Below are 19,905 nucleotides of genomic sequence, written 5' to 3'. Positions count from 1 at the left end.
GGACAGAAAAAAAGAAAGAAGATAGACACTTATTTTAGTAATTTGTGAAACCTCAGCTATAATATACCAAGTCCTAATTAGAAGTCTGACATGGTAATTAATTTAAACACAGAATAACCTATAACCTTATCACTGTTCAGTGATTACTAGCAAGATGTTTTTACTGTGACTATAAACTCTAGAATTCTCTGAAAACATGAACTTTAATCCCCTGGAAATGACCATCATGTGTCATCTAATTACTTAGCACATTTCTGGCAAGAACAAAATTTATTGCCAAAAGGATAAATAAGGGAAGAGAACAGCAATGGAGACTTAAGTTACATGTGTCTCAAATGAACCAATACCCCCGTGAATAGCAGCATGCCTGGGATCTAAGCATGTCTAGCCAGGCCCGTTTCTCTGTGTCTTTTTTTATTTGTTCTCCAAACAAAGAGAAAGGTTCAGGTTTCTTGGAATTCTCAGGTTCAGGCACTTGGAATTTATGGAACTCCACTGAAATGGCAGCCAACGATACTTAAATGAATTAGGAAACAGAAAAAGTATAGGAAAAAATCTTCAGACATGGTATAATAAACTCTAGTTCTTCTGCATCAGGAAAGCATGTTTGTGCTTGTTGTTCCTTTCCACAAACTCCTCTAGAGGCATCACTCATTCCTCCTTCCACTGCTTTAAAACTCCCCACAGTCTCACACGTACAGAGTAACGACCTTTCTTTCCCTGCCAGTGTTACCTGGGACAAAACTCAGTTACTAATCGGTAATTCTTACCCTCAACTACGAATTGCCCTCCACTGGGATATTTTTTAATACATTTCACTCATTTTATTGGTGCCGTAATTTGTTTTTTGTTTAGTATTGTCCTGTACTTTCTTTCTGCTGAACTTTTTAAGTGAAAAAAGCACCTTTGTCAGGGAGAGCTCTAGTATTCCCTGTTATTAAACAAGAATGCTGGTACCTTACAATGAAAACTTCTGCTATGAAAGTAGTTAAGTCTAGGCCTTTAAGCTACATGAATCTGAAAACCAAATTAAAATATTTTCTGGAGCAACTCTCTTATATAGGTCATCATTTTATTATTTGAAGAAACAAGACAATCAGAAGCAGTCACTGGTACAACCATACCCATTCTGAACAAAATTAGGACAGAAAGCAACATGAGTTTATTTTACTGACACCCTTAAAAAGTATTTGTCAACATTATGGAAAGGTATTAAGAAAGACCTTCCTAACAGATGCATGTCAAACACAGTGCATTCAGAAACCTAAAAGAAAAATCCTTTAACTTCTACCTTTTATATTTTAATATGCGCTGGAATATTTCTTCTTGTACAAAAATGTTACTCTAACTTACTGAAAAATTTTTAGAGATCATATTTTACAAGTTCATTTAATGCAAAGAGGCTGCAGAACCTCCCTCCATCCTTAAAGAACTCAGAACTCAACTGGACAACCTGAGCAACACCTTTGAAATCAACTCTCACTGCTGAACAGACAATCAGCTGGGAAACCCTCAGAGGACTCTTCCTCCTTTAATTGTTCTGTGAATTGAAACCTTCCCAAAAGCAACTGAAAAGACACTGCAGCACATAAATGCAAAGCATTACAACTGATCTCTTGAAAAAATCTGCTGCTTCTGCCGACACGGGATACTGAGTGGGATGGCATTTCTCCAACTCCACATTTACATTTCACAGTCTCTGAAAAGCTGTTAGACCAGCAATATTCATTCTTCAAGGTGGAAAAAACTAGTAAGTGTGAACCAAAGCTGTGTTAGTACTCCTCCTCTTGGTTTCTAGATCTGCTTCTTGAAGGCAAAATCTGTCAAGAAATACCCAGGGAAAACCCTGACAGCAAGAACCTCATAGCTGAGCCTCATTTGGCACAGACCGGCATCTTCTGGCTCCATCTTCTACCTCCATCTGGTGAGGCTGCCTTTTAAGATTACAAAAGACAGTCAAAACGTAACAAAGACTGAAAGCCACTGTTGCCAAAAGTCAATCATGAGTAAATCTCTCTCTTTTTAGGTCTCTAAATGCTAATTCCTCTAGTGCCAGATTCTACCTGTCACTGCTCAGAAGCAGGTGACGTATGAAGTAGTTATCTACTCACTGCAGTGCTCATCATAATGAGAATATGGCTCATTTACAATTTTTGCCTATTAACTTGTGGTAGTGCACTATTCATATAAACCAATTTGGCATAAACATCAAAGTTGTAATGTATGCATTTTTGTTTCATCTAGTACACTGCCTGTTTTTTTCTCTTTTTTTCCTTTTTTTTTGGTAAGGATTCTTCAGCACCTTTAATAAGTGATTTACAGAATGGGCTGCTATACAGCCGTGGCTGGGAGCTGCACTACACCCATCCTTCCAAACAGCATCCAGCCCTGCAGATACAGACAGAAACCATTTCACTAACACACAATTACTGTGTAGGATACAGGCACTAGAAACAAAAGCTTAGAATTTAACTTTTAGAAAATACAAAAGACCAGAAGCAGACATTTTTCACCAGTGACATTTTTACTTTTTGCATTTAGGCAGCAAAAGAAAACTGATTCTTTCTAATACTTTCTGATTTCATAAGCAAGTATTTATTTCCCAATACCATGGGAGATTGCATGCAAACACTATAGGAAAATATTTTAATATGTGAACTATGTTAATGAAGGTATCTCTCAGTTTACTAATGTCATTTTAATTATGAAATGGCTTAATATTATCACTTTTATTTCTAAGGACAGATTTTCCTACTTGAACCTAAGTTCTTAACTTTCCTTTTAAATGATTGCACTCCCTAAGTATGTAAAAATACAACAGAGTTACCCAGGTTTTAGCATACAAGGTCAAACCCACCACATTTTCAAGTGCTGCCCACTGCCTCTGGCAGAAACCATTAACTCGAACTTCAGAAAATAAAATACCCATAATGCATCCAGCTAGTTTTATTGAGTTTTTTGGTCCACTTTAGAGAAACAATCCTGCCATCAACAAGTCTAAACTACTGCAGGTAATACATTTAGGCACCATTAAAAGTTCTGAGTCTTTAACAAGAGCACTCTTAATCAATAAAAATGTCAAAGCCCAATCAGTTTTGCTTCTTTCTTCTCCTTGATCATACAAACTCAGAAACTCCCAATGCTACAAATTACCACTTCTAATCCTTCTCCTATACAGTAGAATCCCTTCTCCTTTACAGGGAAGGTCAAGGTGAAATGCTTGTGCTGCAGAGCTGAAGCCCTGCGGTTCCCTATTTACCAAGCCCTCCAGACAAGAAAACTGGTGCATGTGAGCCAAATCCAAGCAATGCTAATGCATTAATGACTGACATGTGGCAGAGGCACAGACACATAGATGCAGCTTGACATTAATGGAGAGATTTGCCTGTGGTCATGCACATAGAGGGGGGGGGCAAAGATAGACCCACCTGCCTCATGTTTTAACCTGAGTATGAAATCAAATGTCACACAAGATTAATTAGATGCCAGAAGTTTTATTCTTTTCTGTTGATAGAAAAAGCACATTTCCATAATGTGAGGAAGCATTTATGTGGATAGCAAATCAGGTTGACATTGAGAGAAGGTTTACTTTATTGTGAATGCTAGCTGTGTGGTGCTTGTCAGTGCAATTACTTTCTACTCAAGTGGTTTGCTTTTTAACATTTTATTATCTTAACAACAAAAACCCTGGAAGCAATAATTATTTATTATGCTAATTCTTTAGCTTTTTTCTTATTAAGTTCTGCCAGACCATTAAAACTTGCTGTTTTCCAGAAATAAACCTAATTTATTAATATTCAGCCAATTATGGAAAAAAAGAGAGAAGGCGAAAACAATCTCTTTACTGGTAATTAGTTACTAACCAGTCAATTTGTACGCCTATCAGCTTTCCCATAAATTCTATTTTCATTTATTCAATACCCAACATTTCTAACATCATTCTGATCGAAAACAACTTCAAAACACTAAGTCCACTGTAGCATTTTTTATAAATAGTGATTTAAGCAGTCTGAGAGGCAGCAGGGCTTTAGACCACTCTGAAAATGCACTATACTCAAGGACTGCATTTTAATTATGGAAACCTTTTAGAACATCCCTGTTTTATTAACAGTAAGTGAAAGACTATAAACAAGGCTTCAGTATGCACCACTTCTTCTCAATCCTGCGTAAAGCCCTCCAGGGGAAACAGCTTCAATGTGCTTTCATTTCTCCCCCCTAGCATTCTCATCTCTGAATGCCTCTTCTCATCGGCTTTAAAATTCATTTAACATAACAACCACACAGTTATGCTTTTTTCTTCCCTTTTATTTTTTAATATACAAGTGTTCCCTCCTTTAGGAATAAACACCAAGGCCACAGATCTCAAACTCCCATGGCATAAATGCAATATAGGAGACCATAAGAAATCTACGCAGAAAAGCACTGCAACTAAATGTACCTTGAAAAGCTCTTAGTTTGCAATGCTTTTATAAAGCTTCAGGTCCATGCACAAACTGTCCCTACATTTCACACAGCGACAGTGGTAGTAATCCCTGAAAAACTTCTGGAACTAATTCCCTCGCTCAGAGCTCAGTTCTCTCTGAGCCAGTACAGCACTATCTTCTTCCACACGCTCCAAGGTTTGTCAGAGCAGCCCCCCCGCTTCAATGAACAACATCAACTCCCGTGCTGCCACCACACAAAAGAGCAGAGCCAGGTTTCTCCACTGCTCCCTGCTTCTGAGATAGCTTTCTCCTGTATCTCCCACTGGGAGATTCTGCCTGTGGCAACAGAAGATTCCCTATTAATATGTAATATATACCATAATTAGCACTGTAAAGCAGGTAGTTATCTCACAACCGTCCTCCCATCCCCTCTCTCATAATCACAAAAGTTTATTTACAGGGGGAAAAAAGAGAAAGAAAAAAGAACCCCACAAAACTGGTGAAGAATGTCTGATTCTTTTTATTTGTATTTTTTAAAAGTTAAGTTCTAAGATTAAGCTTTTGCTTCTAGCATGTCTCCTACACAGTAAGTGTGAAAGTATGACTGAAATGGTTTCTCTCTGCCTCTTCAGGGCTGGATGCTGTTTGGAAGGATGGGTGTAGTGCAGCTCCCAACCACAGCTGTATAGCAGCTCATTCTCAAAATCACTTATAAAAGGTTCTGAAGAACCCTTACCAAACGGAAAATAAATTAAAAAAAAAATTTTAAAAAAGGTAGCATACTAGATGAAACAAAAATGCATATATATACAACTTTGATGTTTATGTCAACAAACTCCTGGCCTTTTGTACAAAAAGAGCAGGAAGAAAACCACCACAAGAATGCCACTGATGTTCAGTATCACTCATTATCCTAAGGGAGAAAACCAAAATCAAACACACCCCACATATAAATCAATCGGGGCCAGACTACAAATGTTAACAAGACCATTAAACAAAATTAGAGTAGAAAGGCACTCTTCATAAAGTACTTTTTGAGCACAGAGTCTAGAGATGAAGGAATTCACTTGCTTTTCTGCATACATGCACAACATTATCACTTCAGTCCCTCCCAGGACATCAGGTTAGGCCTTTAGGGTTTATAACATTAGTTCAGCCTTTCTAATGAAGTGTGTACCTCAATGACCTGCATTATTCTCTTCTACAGAAGCAGCAGCCTGATTTGGAACAGTCATTGCATTCCTAGCCATGCCTCTGACTAAGCATACAAAAACCTCTGAAGTTCTCTTATTCCCGGATCCCAAAATTATTTCATCTGTAAATCTAAGCCAGTGCAAGTTGCATTTGCTACCAAAAGGTAGACAAGGTCAATTGTGAGTTTCAGCATGATTACCCCTCTTCAGCAGAAATGTAGAATGTAGAGCCCTTGAGTTTTCATCTCCAGACATGGTGTATTTGATTAGGTGAATACTAGATTTTTTTAAACATGTAAAAATTCCCTCAAAAACTCTTCACCTACCAAAATACTTCAAAAACCAAATAAATTTGGGAGCTACACAGAAAGTCCTAAGAAATTCAGACTTCTACAGAACACACCTGAAGACAATTAGCTTTTGGCAATGACTTTTGGGTGCTCTACTCACCATACCATAATAAATAAACACAGTATGTAATTCGAGAGAACCAATGTACATGGAAAAGTCCAGTGCTGAATCCTCTGATTTTCTCTCTCTTAGGACAAACACCGATTTTTTTATTACTATACTCTAAAAAGTATGTTACTAAATGTGATGCAGAAACACTAGATGTAATGCAAGAACAGAAACAGAAAAAGCTCTTTAAAAATATAAGAAGATGTGATACAAGCCATACAGCCTATTAATTTCATTTATTACCCATGCACGTCAAATGACATTAATTTACAACAGCAAAAAGCAAAGCCATTAAGTACATACAGAGCTCTGAGAATTTCAGGTGTGAAACAGACCAGTTTGTCACAACAGCTTAGAGTTCTGTTGTGCTTAAAGTGAAGAGAGTAAAACTTCGTAACGCTGCACCTCTATCTTGTGTATGAACAAGAAAATGTATGGAGTAGCTGTAAATACTTTCTCTTAAAGAAAATTAATTGCCCTGAGAGCAATATTCCTATATCAAAGGCACCAACAGTTCACAGTCATCCTCCACATCAACATAAAAACTTATTGCAAGTGATGTCAAAATCCAAAGTCACACGTTGTTTGTTTATTACTGATTCATTGCTGGAGGCAATCCTCTCCATCCTCAACTGGGCTGCATTAGGAGGCTCACTCCAGGGCAAAGTCAGAGTGGGGAGCACAAACCAACTCTGAAAACAGATAGATTTGAACAGAAGCAGCTGAGGAGCTCATGAAATTTACTGCATAGCTAGTGATAAGGCAAGCATTTTCCATCTCTAGGTGGGTAGCGAGCATCTTCAGAAAAAAATCTAACTTGAGTGACTTCTTTAAGTTAAGAGTTCATCTACCTGAACTATTACAGGAATAATAAATCCATTATCCTGTTATACAACTGCAGTCATTACACAGCTTTTGAACGATTTAAACTATTCCCACACAGGTGGATCTGCACCCAGTGTGTGTACACAAGATCAGAGTAATCCTTTTCAAGTCCTGATCATGGCCTCACCTCAGCTAAACACGGAATCTTACTGCTTTCGGGTACCTGAGACCCTATTTGGAAATCTTCAGCTGCTCTTAAAGTCACTCCACTTTTCAAACTTATGATTCTGTTGATACTGTAAAAGCCAGCAAAAGAAATCAGCTGCAGTCTCAGACCCATGTAGTGCTGAAGAAAAGATGCCAGTAAAACTTGCTCCTGTCATTAAAGAGAGGAGACAGAACCCAACCAGCATTCAGCTTCCCAAAGCTCTGTGATCTAATTCTATACAAAAGGCTTAATAAGGTTTAGGCTCATAATACAATTAGTAATTTAGCTCACAAATTAGACTATCTATTAACACTCCAGCAGAGACATCAGCCATATGAGGATTAAGGAATCTGCTGCTCTCAATATGGGAGTGAAAACTTGAATGCTTTAATAGACCACTTCAGCTTCTGCTAATGCAACATAAATCGCGTTGTACAGGATGATGTGAGCATGGCCAGCAGCCTGCTCATATATTGAACTTTCATCAGTAGGAACCACAATAAAAATTTGCACAGTAAGTACAGAGTGGGAACTTCTGAGGTCATTTTAAAGCATAATTTTAACAAGTAAAAATATGTACTGGTAGTGTGAAATACACTGCATATGCATTAGAAGTGCACATAGAAACAAGGGCCAAAATTAACATGTCAGCATGGACAAACCCAGGTCAACCCAAGGTATGGACAGTATATTATACAATATTTAACTGCAATATTTGAATAAAAAAGTGACCCTCTTCCAAATCTTTGCAAACCACATTTATTCTGTATCTATTAAGAAGGGAAGCAGACATTGGAAATGAAAGATTCTTTGCCATCTTTTCCCACAAACAGTCCCCAAAAGATTTTTAAAACGAGCTGATATCTCTAGCATGGTATTTAATGGCACATTGCTCACACAGAAAAATATTCCAGGTGAATTTTCAAAGGTAGGCTAAAAAACCACTCTACTTATTATAAGAAACTAAAATTTCAGTTGCTGTGTTTGAAAAGTGCTGTTCCAATTTCCAGAAAACTATATGTGTAACTACATTTCTACAAAATGCCAATATTGGTGTGTTCATGCTGACTTGCATTAACATCTGATTTATCTGCAATTATTGTGTCAACAGGAGCTTTTTGTAATTACTTTGACAGTATGCCCAAAAGTGACTGTACTCATCCTGAGGATTTGAGCTTGCGTTTGTATAATTAGGGCCAGTATTGTTAATTCTTTTTAGATTGAAGAACAAACTAAAAATCTTCATCAGTTTACTTCACACTCTAGTAGAAACCATTCACACCCAAATAATATTATGAACAATGTCCATCTGGTCTGAAATCTAGATCTGGCCGCTGTATCTCATTCCCCACCAGCACTGCCTGCTGTTGCTATCAAGTGTTCAGTGTGACTGCACTCAGTGCAAAGCAAGACTTAAAACTTCACTTGCTCACAGTACTTATGTATAAGCACATGCTTTGCTGTCACATGTGTTAGCACATGCATGGGACCATTTTGGTCTTATCTGCCTCAAGGAAAAATAAAAAAGGCAAAACGCTTAACATGTTATGAATGATACTCAGGCAGTCAGGAATTGTATCCCCAAGCTTCTGCCATAGATGCCCAGAGGCTCTGCAGCCTTCTGAAAACATGCACATAGTTCTCCAAACTGTAAGGGCAAAAGTGCCCCACAGCAACACAGAAAATCCACATCAGAGCTACCATCCTGCAGGCTCAGCTCTCTCCCCAACTCAGTCATTGCTGTCCAAAGGACAGAGGTGGCCGAGGAAGGCACAAATTATTCAAGAAGAGGAGAAGAGAAAGTTGCACAGAGACCTCATAGCAGCTTTCCGGTATCTGAATGGGGCCTACAAGGATGCCAGAGAGGGACACTTCATCAGGAAGTGTAGCGACAGGACAAGGGGAAATGGCTTCAAACTGAGAGTTTATGTAGATTAGATATTAGGAAAAACTTCTTTACTGTGTGGCTGGTGAGGCACTTGAGGTTGCTCAGATAAGCTGCAGATGCCCCAACCCTGGCAGTGTTGAAGGTCAGGCTGGACAGGGGTTTGAGCAACCTGATGTAGTGGGAGGTATCCCTGCCCATGACAAGAGGGTCAGAACTAGATGATCTTTACGGCCCCTTCCAACCCAAACCATTCTATGATTCTATTTGTGGAATATAGTGATGAGGAGCCGGCATGAACAGAGAAAAGGAGGTGGAGAGAGCTCTGGAGGTGGCAGGTTAGCAAGGTATTCTTAAAGGTGGTCTGGTGGTAAACAGCTTTGTTAAATATGTATTATATTTCCTGTGGAACACATTGTACTAAAGCACAATTTTAGAACTGAGAGCAGGTAAGAACCCTCCCTCTTCCTCTGCACAAAGTTCCACAGTACACAGCTCTGGAAGATCTCTATGATTGCTCAATTCTTTCTTTTATTGCTAGACCACTGGGCAGAGTCAAAGCACTGAAATTACAGGAATGGGGCTGCTTATGAAAGTCACGTATTTTCTCAAAGCCAGTTTCAAGCATACAGATCCCATTTCTTTGCAGTTCTGCTCCCAAAGGTCTAGAAATACACATCCTCTAATCCTGGTGTACAAGCAAGAATTAATTTTTCACTGCTACAAATCTAGCGTGACACTCTGCAATTTGTGAAGACTTCAACAGACTGAGTTCTGGAAATGTGAGATTTCTCACTCACAGCCAGCGAATGGTTCCCAAACTGCCATTTGCAAAGCTGTGATCCACCCACAATGAGCATTAATTTGAAGCAAACAAGCATGCCAGATACTACTTGACTGAAGGAGATGTACTGTGGAACAATTCATGAAACCACAAGTTCATTTTGAATTGAATGTAATTCAAAAATATGGACAGCTCTTATCGTGGTCCTGGGGTTTGGGCTACACATCAGAACCTGGCTCCATATTTTGCAAGGGACTCAACAGAACTGACAGGCAAGCAGGAACTTTAAAAATGCAAGCTTCCATGTGGCACCCTAAACTGCAACCCAGTGCATGTAACCAAAACCTCTGAAGTAGCTTCTGACTGATGCCAGAATGACTCCACAGCTGCTGCTTTCCATTTCCATTTGTCACCAAGTCATTACAGGTATCTTCCAAAATAAAAATTTAGACCTCCAAAGGCTGTATCTGTTTCTCTGTAGAAATCAGAGAAAAAATTTCAAATGCAGCAGACAATGCATGAACTGTTTACATTCCCTAATTCCCCTTGAGTTGACCTTGGCCATTTAGCTAGATAAAGCCCAGACAGTCTTTACCTGAAATTCTCAGTCTGAACATATGCTTCACCCCTTCTCCAAGTCAGAATTAATATCTGCTCTTCAGCACTCCAACTCCATTATATGACAGAGGAAGGTACAGGTGAATAAGGCTGAAGTTCGCAGTCAGCAATCATCTGCCAGTGAATCAACCCACAGGCACTACAGTATGTTTGTCTACGACTGAAAACAGAACAGAAGTATCTGAGGAAAATTATTTTTAAGGGGTTATTTCCGCATCATTTTCCTACATATATACCTTATGCTATGTACTGGGCTACGACCTCATAAACATTTTAAGGTTTTTTATGTTCACACCTTTCTGTGGCCACGGAAAGTTTTTGGGTAACAAGGGTAACAGTTAACTGTCCAAAATTCAGGATGCAAAGAAATACCTGATTCTAGTCTAAAAACTTTCCGAAGAGCAATTTTACATGTAAGGATCCAGCTCTGAAGTTTCTGCAAGACTCATTTAAAAACCCCAATCCGTGCCTGCCAGTGGTGCATGGCTGCTGCAGAAGTCAGGGGTTTTACTTGCCAAGAGAGTATTTCAACTTGTCTTGGGCTCCTGGGCCCTATGCAATTTCAATGCATATTTGCTCTAAAGGGTATGTGCTTGTCTCAAAGACTCTTAAATAAATAAAACAAACCCCAGTGTTTTCCAAATCCACAAATGAAAGTGCTACACTAATTCACATAAATCCCTTACTAGCCTAGATTTATGGAGGCAATTCTAACAACAATTCTTGAAGTAAAAATAAATAAAACACACCTCATGAACTTTATACATGCTCTTCAATCCATTGTGCTTTGCTGTCGCTATAAACAGCAAGTACTAATGCTGGGCAACACACAGGCTTCCATTTCACATTTTCACCCTCTAAGGTTTTAAATAGATATTAACTTCAGTTGGTTTCCCAACAAAAAGTCTGTGATGCTCACAGGCCTAACACCAAAAGGTTTCTTTCCTATTTAGAAAGTTGCTGAGCTAGGACAGAGTCAAGATGACATCTCTCAGACACAGTAAAGAGGGCATCAGCTGCACAATGCCTCAAAATTATTACTGGCACAACAATTTATCTTACATAACTGAGAAATTACTTCAGTATCAAGCTATCTCTGCAGAAGTTCAAAACAGCTTAAGTGATGTGTTACGTAAAGTGCTTATATTAAAGTGTTGAATGTAGTGCTTTGTAAAATAATCTTCATCCACTCTGCAGAATGCAGAAAAGGTAACATTAAAGGAAAAAGGCTATAGCCATTTCCAGTCATTAACATAAGAACTACCCCACTGATAACTATGGTTCCTGGAAATGTCCATAACTGCCTCTATCTCCTAAACATGTGACAGTATTTAACCATGTTTTTGAGTTTTCAGGGAAAACTGAAGTTAGAGGCGGTAACAAGCGGCTGCTGTACATTTTCTCTAAATTTGTTTTGGGGTTCTGAGCTGTCACCTTCCATTTTTTAAAATTTTTTGTAAATGGAAATTTAGCAGATTTCTCAACCATGGTGGAAAAAAAAGACGAAATTCCAACTAGTCTGGCTATGAAGATCCTCACCCATGTCACAGTCAAACGCCAGAGCACAGAGTTAAATCCAGATCTCCCACACCTATGTGGGAGATCTGATCACTAAGCAACTATTACAACAGGAGCTTAAAAAAAAAAAAATAAATAAAAATATCTGTCTATCTATCTATATCTATATATCTTCTTCATGCTGTGCTCCAGGGGCATAGTTCACATTAGGCTATGTCATCCCAATGTGGAACCAGAAAAATCTCCAGGCTCAGAAAGTTCCACTGAGAGAAAATAGCTTCTTGGTTTTATGACATATCTTAAAACACTTAAGTAAAAAAGACGCATTACACTAAAGAAACACTATTAACTTCCAAAATAATCATCAGAACAGTGCTGTTCCTGAATTATACTGATTGACAGAAAAATCACAGCAATTACAAAATGCTATATATAGTACTAATGGGTGTGCAAACAGTGTCAAACACCTTGAAACAAACAGATTTTCTTGCATGTTTCTGCCATGCCTTTGAGCACACTCTGAGCAAGCTATTGTTAGGAAACCCTGGACGTCTCACAGTAATTTTATTTACTAGAAGGATGGAGGAGGGAAGAAGCAACAACGAAATTTTTCAAACAAGACAAATATCCGAATCACATAAGAAGAAAGAGCAACTTATACTAAGCAGCTACAAAGAAAACAGTTATGTCAGTTATGGTGCCTCACACAGTTCACTGAGATGGGAATTGACTTTCATGTTTGTTTTCAACTGTTCACTGAACTGTTTATTAAAACAGTAAAAAGACATGAAGGTAAAAATAGCAGAAGTGAGACAAACACAAGTTTCTATGGAGGTAGAGGACAATGCGAATCCCTTCAGGAAACCTCTGCCTCTCCTTGAGATATAACCAGGTAATACACTTTTTCTCAGCACTGGAGATCCTTTTTTCAGAAACTATGAGAAACTCTACCCTCAGAAACTATATGGACTCTTAGCAAAACTTTAAGATGTGCATGTAGATGACCATTTTTTGGTCACAAACTACTGTATCAGCAATAGCAGAAAGCCTAAGCATCAGCCCCCAAATAAGGAATTATCTGGCCATAATGGGAAAAAAAAAAATACAACCCCCCTGCCACTACCTCTGCTTCCAGTACACCATGAAAAATGCAAAGGTCTGCTAATGGATAAAAACTCATCAACTTTAAGACACAGACAGACAAACTAGCACACAGATTACAGGCATATACACACACAAGTATGTAAGTGCACATATCATGGGTGGAAATTATTTACTCAGTCTAATGTATATTCACCAGGAAAAAAAAATGTGAAGAGCCACTCTATTAATTTGTCTGTAACAACAACTCCATCAAGCAAACCTTACTGGTCCACTATTTATTCACCTAAAGTACACAGAAACTGCTGTAATATCCTCCTCAATCTTATGTTTGAATCTTATCAGCACAAATAAACAGTTCTTTCACCTAATGAGCCTACATTTATGTGCTACAGAAACAAAACAAAGGGCCACTGACAAAAGTATTCTATCCACTACATTTATTTATAGATAGTCTAAACCATATTTGATTTTAGAGTTCAGGATAAAAGATGTGACAGGATTCAAAATAATAAAGCAGGATCTTTCTGAAAACTTCCCCAAAATAACCAAGCCTTAAACATTAAAAAAACCCAAACAACAAAACAGCAAACAAGCAAAAAATCCCCCCCAAATATGTGTGGTGGGAAAAAAAAAATCTGCTCTCCTACAGGCATGTGATGCTCTATTTCATTCTCCTACAAGATGAAGAACTGAAGTGGTGAAAGAGGTAATTAGCTGTTAGTTATTCCAGAGCAAAAACATATTTCTAGTGATTAACAAAAAAATGCTGTAAGAGATATTTATAATAGCTTAACAGTGAAGAAGATTAAAAAGACAAAAAAACGGAGGAGCAATAAAAAAGCTAATCTACCCCTCAAAAAACCCCACTGTAACCAAAAATTATTGTTCTAAATCAGGGCAGATGACACATGGAGGGTGGGGAGGGAAAAAACAAACAAATTCATAAGCAAAATGTTGGGTTTACACCATTTCACAGAAAAAAAATAAAGATTCATTAACATCATTACATTTAATCATATGCGTAAAGATAACTATTGCTATGTAAAGTTGTCAGAAGACGTATTTGACCCTTGAATACATTATTAAAAACAAATGTGTTGAAAACGAAGATAATAAAAAATAAGAAAATGTGAATAATTATAAATTCACTTCTGTTTTCCACAAGTAATTTAGCTGCCATTTAGACCTCAGATTATTTTTTTTACATCTTTTCTAGTAACATTCATCTCCCATTCTTCCAGCAAATGTTGTACTTTCCTTCCTACCTTCCCCCCCAAAACACACTAAGTGTCACCTGTTTTCAGAACTCCTTCCTGCTAATATTGCCCTGGTTTTGTCTGAACAACTGTGGTCATTACTTTTTTCTCTTATCGTTGTTTGTTATGTGCCAAAGGGTCACTGTTGAGTCAGACACTTCTGGCTGAGACACTTCATTCCTATTCCCTGCAGATACTGAGCATGGGTATGTCCTAGAGGAATAAATACACCTTAATTTTTACTGTTATTCCTCTAAGAAATCTGAGCACAAAAACGTCTTTCCTTCATTTTGAAAGCATATATGGCACCTTACCCGCTATACCTCCTCATAGCATTAATGGAAGCCACGTGGCTTAAAAACCAACACAACCCCTCCTTCTGCCAAAAGGAGAACAGAAATCCACTGACAGCAACATCATCTCCATTGATAATTATTTTGAACGGATCGGAAAGATTCTTAATAGGTTGTGAGGAGACGTACTCACACAAAACTTAAGGTTGTATCTTAACCATCTTGACTGATCCTTAAAGCAAAACTTATCAGATCTCTGCAGCAATAATTCTTGCACTTAAAACATTAGGAAAGTACTGACAATTTCTTTGAGGTTTCGTGCATTTTATTATGTATTTTTGTTATATTAGAGTATTCATTTGTCTTTCTTTTGAATACTAACACTGATACTGAAATCAGCCTTTTTACAAGTAATTAAAAGTTCATTTGTATTGTAAAATTCTCTAGGTCACAAAATTCCATCATCTATTTTCACACCTCCCCAGATCCAAACACATCTACATTCTCACAAAGCCCAGCTTACATACAGCCCTTTCTCTTTCTATGCTTAGAAAAATGGACTTAGAGATGCAGCTACACCTAGTGATCAGCAGCAGATCACAGCAGGCAAAACTCTGGAAGACATTACAAAATTCAGAAAGAAGTATCTGAATACATTTGGGTGAACAGACTGACATAGGAAAATTTATCGCTACTTTTTTTTTTCCCCTAAATATATGACCATGTGCTCCAAATTGGTTTTGGTGTCTTTAGCACGTAACATTACACATCAAAAATAACAGAACTGGAAGTTATCAACAAAATCAAATGAAATTAAATGAAATAAGAAGAAGATTCTCAATTTTTCCTACAGAAAATGAGTAAGTAATTCAGCTGCATTCACACATTAACAAACCATTTCTTCCTGGGAAAATTTTCAAAACTACTACTTCTTTACACAAGAGTCTTAATTGTGAGCTGAAAGGTTCATAATTGCATGTCATTTCCTGGGGAAACATCTTCAGAACTTAGTGATATAGCATAGAAATAAGTGTTTGACAGTGATACTAACAAGCTTTAAACACCAGAGATATCCCTCTCAAAAAGCATTTCCTTCAGCATAAAGTTGCAACACATGAAATACAGGATCAGTTCACAGATCCTAACCCTACAGCATCACTGGACTTTGTTCCATCAAGTCTACACTTACTATCTTCCCTGCAACTCGTCTGTTTGACATTTTCACTGACCGTCGTGGGATGTGGGTGAGCGCACATGAGAAATAAACCATCCCCACATGTCTCCAGGTCAGACTCGATATTAGTGAGGTGGAGTTCAGAAGCTTGCTCACTCTACCCTGTTTTGTGATTTGCCTGGGGATTTGGTCTCTCTAGCTGTCAATCTAGCAACTTCTGTGAGCACTAAATATATTACTATTTCATACATTATATGTGCTTTTATTGTTTCAGGACACTGTGATTTGTTTTCCTCATGAATTCTGACGACTGCTAAATCATGAGACCAAATAAACACCATAGCAGTTTTTTCACCCAGTGTTATTACATCCTTGCAATATTTTGTAGAATTTATTTTTAATTTCTGATGACATTTCATTACTATCTTTTGAAACCAGAACAGCAAAATGAAGTAAAAAACCCCCAAAACAAAAAACATACCCACCATATAGTTTCTTTTTTGATGAATTGTGCCACTTCCAAAGCCTTGACTCATTTTTACCTGAAGCATTCTAAAGAACATTCCAGTTTACATGGGAACACAAATTTTATTTCATTTTTGTAACTGTAAAAAGTTTTAAAAAAAAACCCAACATCACACTTAGAAGCTGATTTTTCAAAATGCTTCCATTAATTTGCTGGAGTATTTTAAATATGAATAGTCTTAGATGTAAACCAGAAATCAAGTCATTCACCTATTCACCTAACAGCTGTAATAGCAGCAGCAAAAATCTCTTTAACAGTGGGAAGTTTGATTTGAGAATCTTCCCCCACAGCTCTCACTGTTTAGTGAGGCCAAGTCCATGCTATGACCTATAGCTGGAATCATTTTGTAGATGAGCTGACAACTGCATCAGACACTAACAAAGCTGCATTTTCGCTACCATATGTTACTTCCCTTAGAAGATGCAGGAATACAGACTTGATGGATGTGTGGAGAGAAAAAAAAGCAGGTGGAATAAACAGTGCAAACAAAAGCAGAATTTGCTAAAGTGAGATATAACTACAATTGGAGCTCTTTGTTGCTATTGTCATCAGAATAGCTATTACAGACTTTCAAACAGAGATCCTGAATAGTCTGAGAAATCTCTTTAAACACAGTTAATTATATCAGAAACTTCTTATTTTCTAGACATTGCTAGGAGCTTCATTTCAGCTAGGAGAGGACCTATGAAGACTTAACCTATATTCTTTCTTTTTCTCTGCAGTCACCAAACATCAACATGATCACAGTAAGTTTCAACTTCAGCATGTCAAACTTCTTCCTTACATCTCTTTTCTGGAAAATATGATCCTCCTTTTTAAAGTGCCTACACCCAAAAATGAGCAGATTAATCTAAGACACAACATCTATTCAGAATGCAAGGTTTTGCATTTTTAATCCATGAAATAGCTTGAGAATTACTATTTTTTACGTAAAGCCTTTACTGCTGACTAGGACAAGTAATTTTCAAGTTTTGTACAGCACTTTTCCTCCTTTTCTTCTCTTCGTAATTGCCACTAGTCCTGGTTTATTACGAACAGCCTTTTACAAGCACTTTTAGTCAGTCTGTCCATCCCTCTCACCGCAGTAAGACTCATTCCTGCTCAGAGAAAAACTAAAACTTTTTAAACCAGTGCCATAAGAAGAGTATTAACATACAACCCCGGTGCTTTTCACAGCAAGAGAGAACACAGCAGACTAATAAGAGCCCTCCCGCTGTAAGAGTCAGCTTGTAACCAAGAAGCACCAATTTCAGAATTCAGGCTGTGTGCACATTTACATCTACCTGAACACGAATGCCTTCATAAAAACACAGTTTCCAAGTTCTATTGTACATTTCCTTGCTTTCAGTTTCAGCTCCCCGCTTTTGTATTTGACAGAACTCATCCCATCCAGACCCTTCAGGTTATGTGAGATCAAACATTTAAGTTTACAATGTCCCTTCTAACTCCACACATCTCTATGTTTGACCTAAACCCCGTATAGGAGCGAATTGCTTTCCCTAGCGTGAATAACCTACCAAGGAGGTGGAAGAAGGAACACGGTGGAGGCAAGTGGCATTTTCTATGATTGAACACCACTTTTCAGGGACTTCTGTAACATTAGCATTCAGCCTTCACATGAGACCAACTTAATAACATTTTGCTAAAATTATAAACAACGCCAGCTAAATTAGGTGTGCTACAGTTTCTAAGAAAGAAACTATGAAATAGTAAAAAAACCCAAACCCAAAACTAATCTTGCAGAAAGAGCCCAGCTACTTTCAAAAACTTAGGATAAGCAGCCTTGTCCATTTAAGACAATGTTTTCAGTAACCTCTCTTGGAATTCAAATTCTTGAGATCATTTACTTCTTGAACTGATGAATCTAGAATTTAAAAATCTTTAGTTAAGGACTCAGAGAAAATCTCATTGTTATTAACTGTAAAGCTGCTTTCAAAAGATTACTTGAAAGCTCCCAGGCCTTAGAAAGCCAAGACCTGATATTTCAGTAAGATTATTTTCTAAATAAGAAACTCAAATAAGACAATAGCTGAATATAACATTAGAACAAATCTTTGTGAAAGGAATCAGTCAGTTTAGAAAAGGGCAAAAATAAAAATGGGACTATAAATGCCAAGGCTCTTAACTCACACACTGCTACTCAGCTTAGAGGTGTGGAGTTGGCTTTGTTTCTTTTCTTCTTTGTTTGTTTTTAAACTTTTCACAGGTTAGTCATATAACTCCCATCTGCAATAAAGGACAGCTATTACAAAAGATAACTACCCAACTCAAGGATGGATTTTTCTGTCATTTAATTTCTATAATGCTAATGCAGCAAGGTTTCAACAAAAGAAACAGCAAGTTTTCCCCCCAGCCAAAAATGACACCCAGGCACAAGTTTCATATGGTAAAGCACAAAAATGGAAATATCATCAATTTTGTTCCAAGTGCTGAGAATCAATACTAAAAGGAAAAAAACCCTGTACATGCATCTTCACAAATAATCTTTACATTCAATATTTAACATACATGTACACATGCAGACATGGGGAGAAGACAGGGCAGATTCCGCATCCCATGCCATCCTTTGCAACCTCAGTGAAGTGTGTGAATAGCAGCCTCCGTTACTGAGTACTTCAGGAGGTGTGGAATTGCACCCTTGGAGTAACTGCATGCACAAGTCATTGGTGAATTGTCTGCTGTTTATAGCACCGTTCTCCCCACAGTGTGTGTCAGGTAAATGAATACAATAGATACAAATCAAACAGTAATGTGGGATTGTTCTTCAGCAACACGAACAGCACTTCAATGCTGGCCCCAGTACAGTATCAGCACATTGCATGCACAAGCCATTTAAATATCCAGAAGAAGGGTCGCCCCAGCTTAACTTTAAACAAGAAGTAAGACAGTTCACATAGGTCAGCAATGAGTTACAGATTTGTCTTATTAAAGCAAGTGCTCCCATTGAAGTCTGGACGCTAGACTTCCAACATTAATGAGTTGTAGAGCTAATATTAATTGAGTCCAGTTTCATAATTCGCTGCAGAGTACAGTTTCCTTCTAATAGGAGTATTTGAAAAATATTTCATCATTGTTACATATCACCTTGGAACAAAACATTTTTCTACTCGGAGATCTTCTGCCTCATCTGCAGTAAAAATGCTCTCAAGAAGCTAGGGGAAATGCAGCTACGTATACAAGAGGTCCCTGGAACCAAATATAAAACCAGAATTTTTAATCTTTTTTAAGAAGTTTTAAACCAGACCACCAATTCCTAGCCATAAACTTGGTTTAGCTACAGCGCTGCATAGAAGCAACATGTAATGTGCAAAATATAAACTATTTTGTTGCAGCCTGAGCAACAAGGAGCCAGAAGTATTGCTTCCCACCAGATCAAAGCAAACTTCGCACGAGCTGAAGACCAGATGTCTTCAATTTAACGTGCTTTCAGTTGCACTAACTTCATGTTAGGAACAAAACAAACCAAAAAAAATCCTGAAGTTACTCCTTGCAGCGGAGCACGCAGAGCTATTTCACAATCCAAATTTCTGCCTAAAATTACGGGTTTGTCCAACATATAAATAGGACGGGGGTGCAAGCAGGGGACTCGAGACCAAGATAACCATCTGCAGGTCTGGGGCTTCGGAGAACAGAGGAAA

General features: G+C 37.9%; 1 protein-coding gene across 13 annotated transcripts in view; it reads right to left on the bottom strand.

Moving 5' to 3' along the window:
- Nucleotides 1-19,905, bottom strand: part of PTPRM (protein tyrosine phosphatase, receptor type M) — a 457,910-nt gene that overhangs the window by 437,126 nt on the left and 879 nt on the right. The window lies entirely within an intron of this gene.

The sequence above is a fragment of the Corvus brachyrhynchos genome, unplaced genomic scaffold (genome assembly GCF_000691975.1).
Source record: "Corvus brachyrhynchos isolate BGI_N302 unplaced genomic scaffold, ASM69197v1 scaffold106, whole genome shotgun sequence".
In the NCBI taxonomy this organism is placed as follows: domain Eukaryota; kingdom Metazoa; phylum Chordata; class Aves; order Passeriformes; family Corvidae; genus Corvus; species Corvus brachyrhynchos.
The sequence above is the reverse complement of the archived record's forward strand: the minus strand, read 5'-3'. Positions and strand labels throughout refer to the sequence as shown.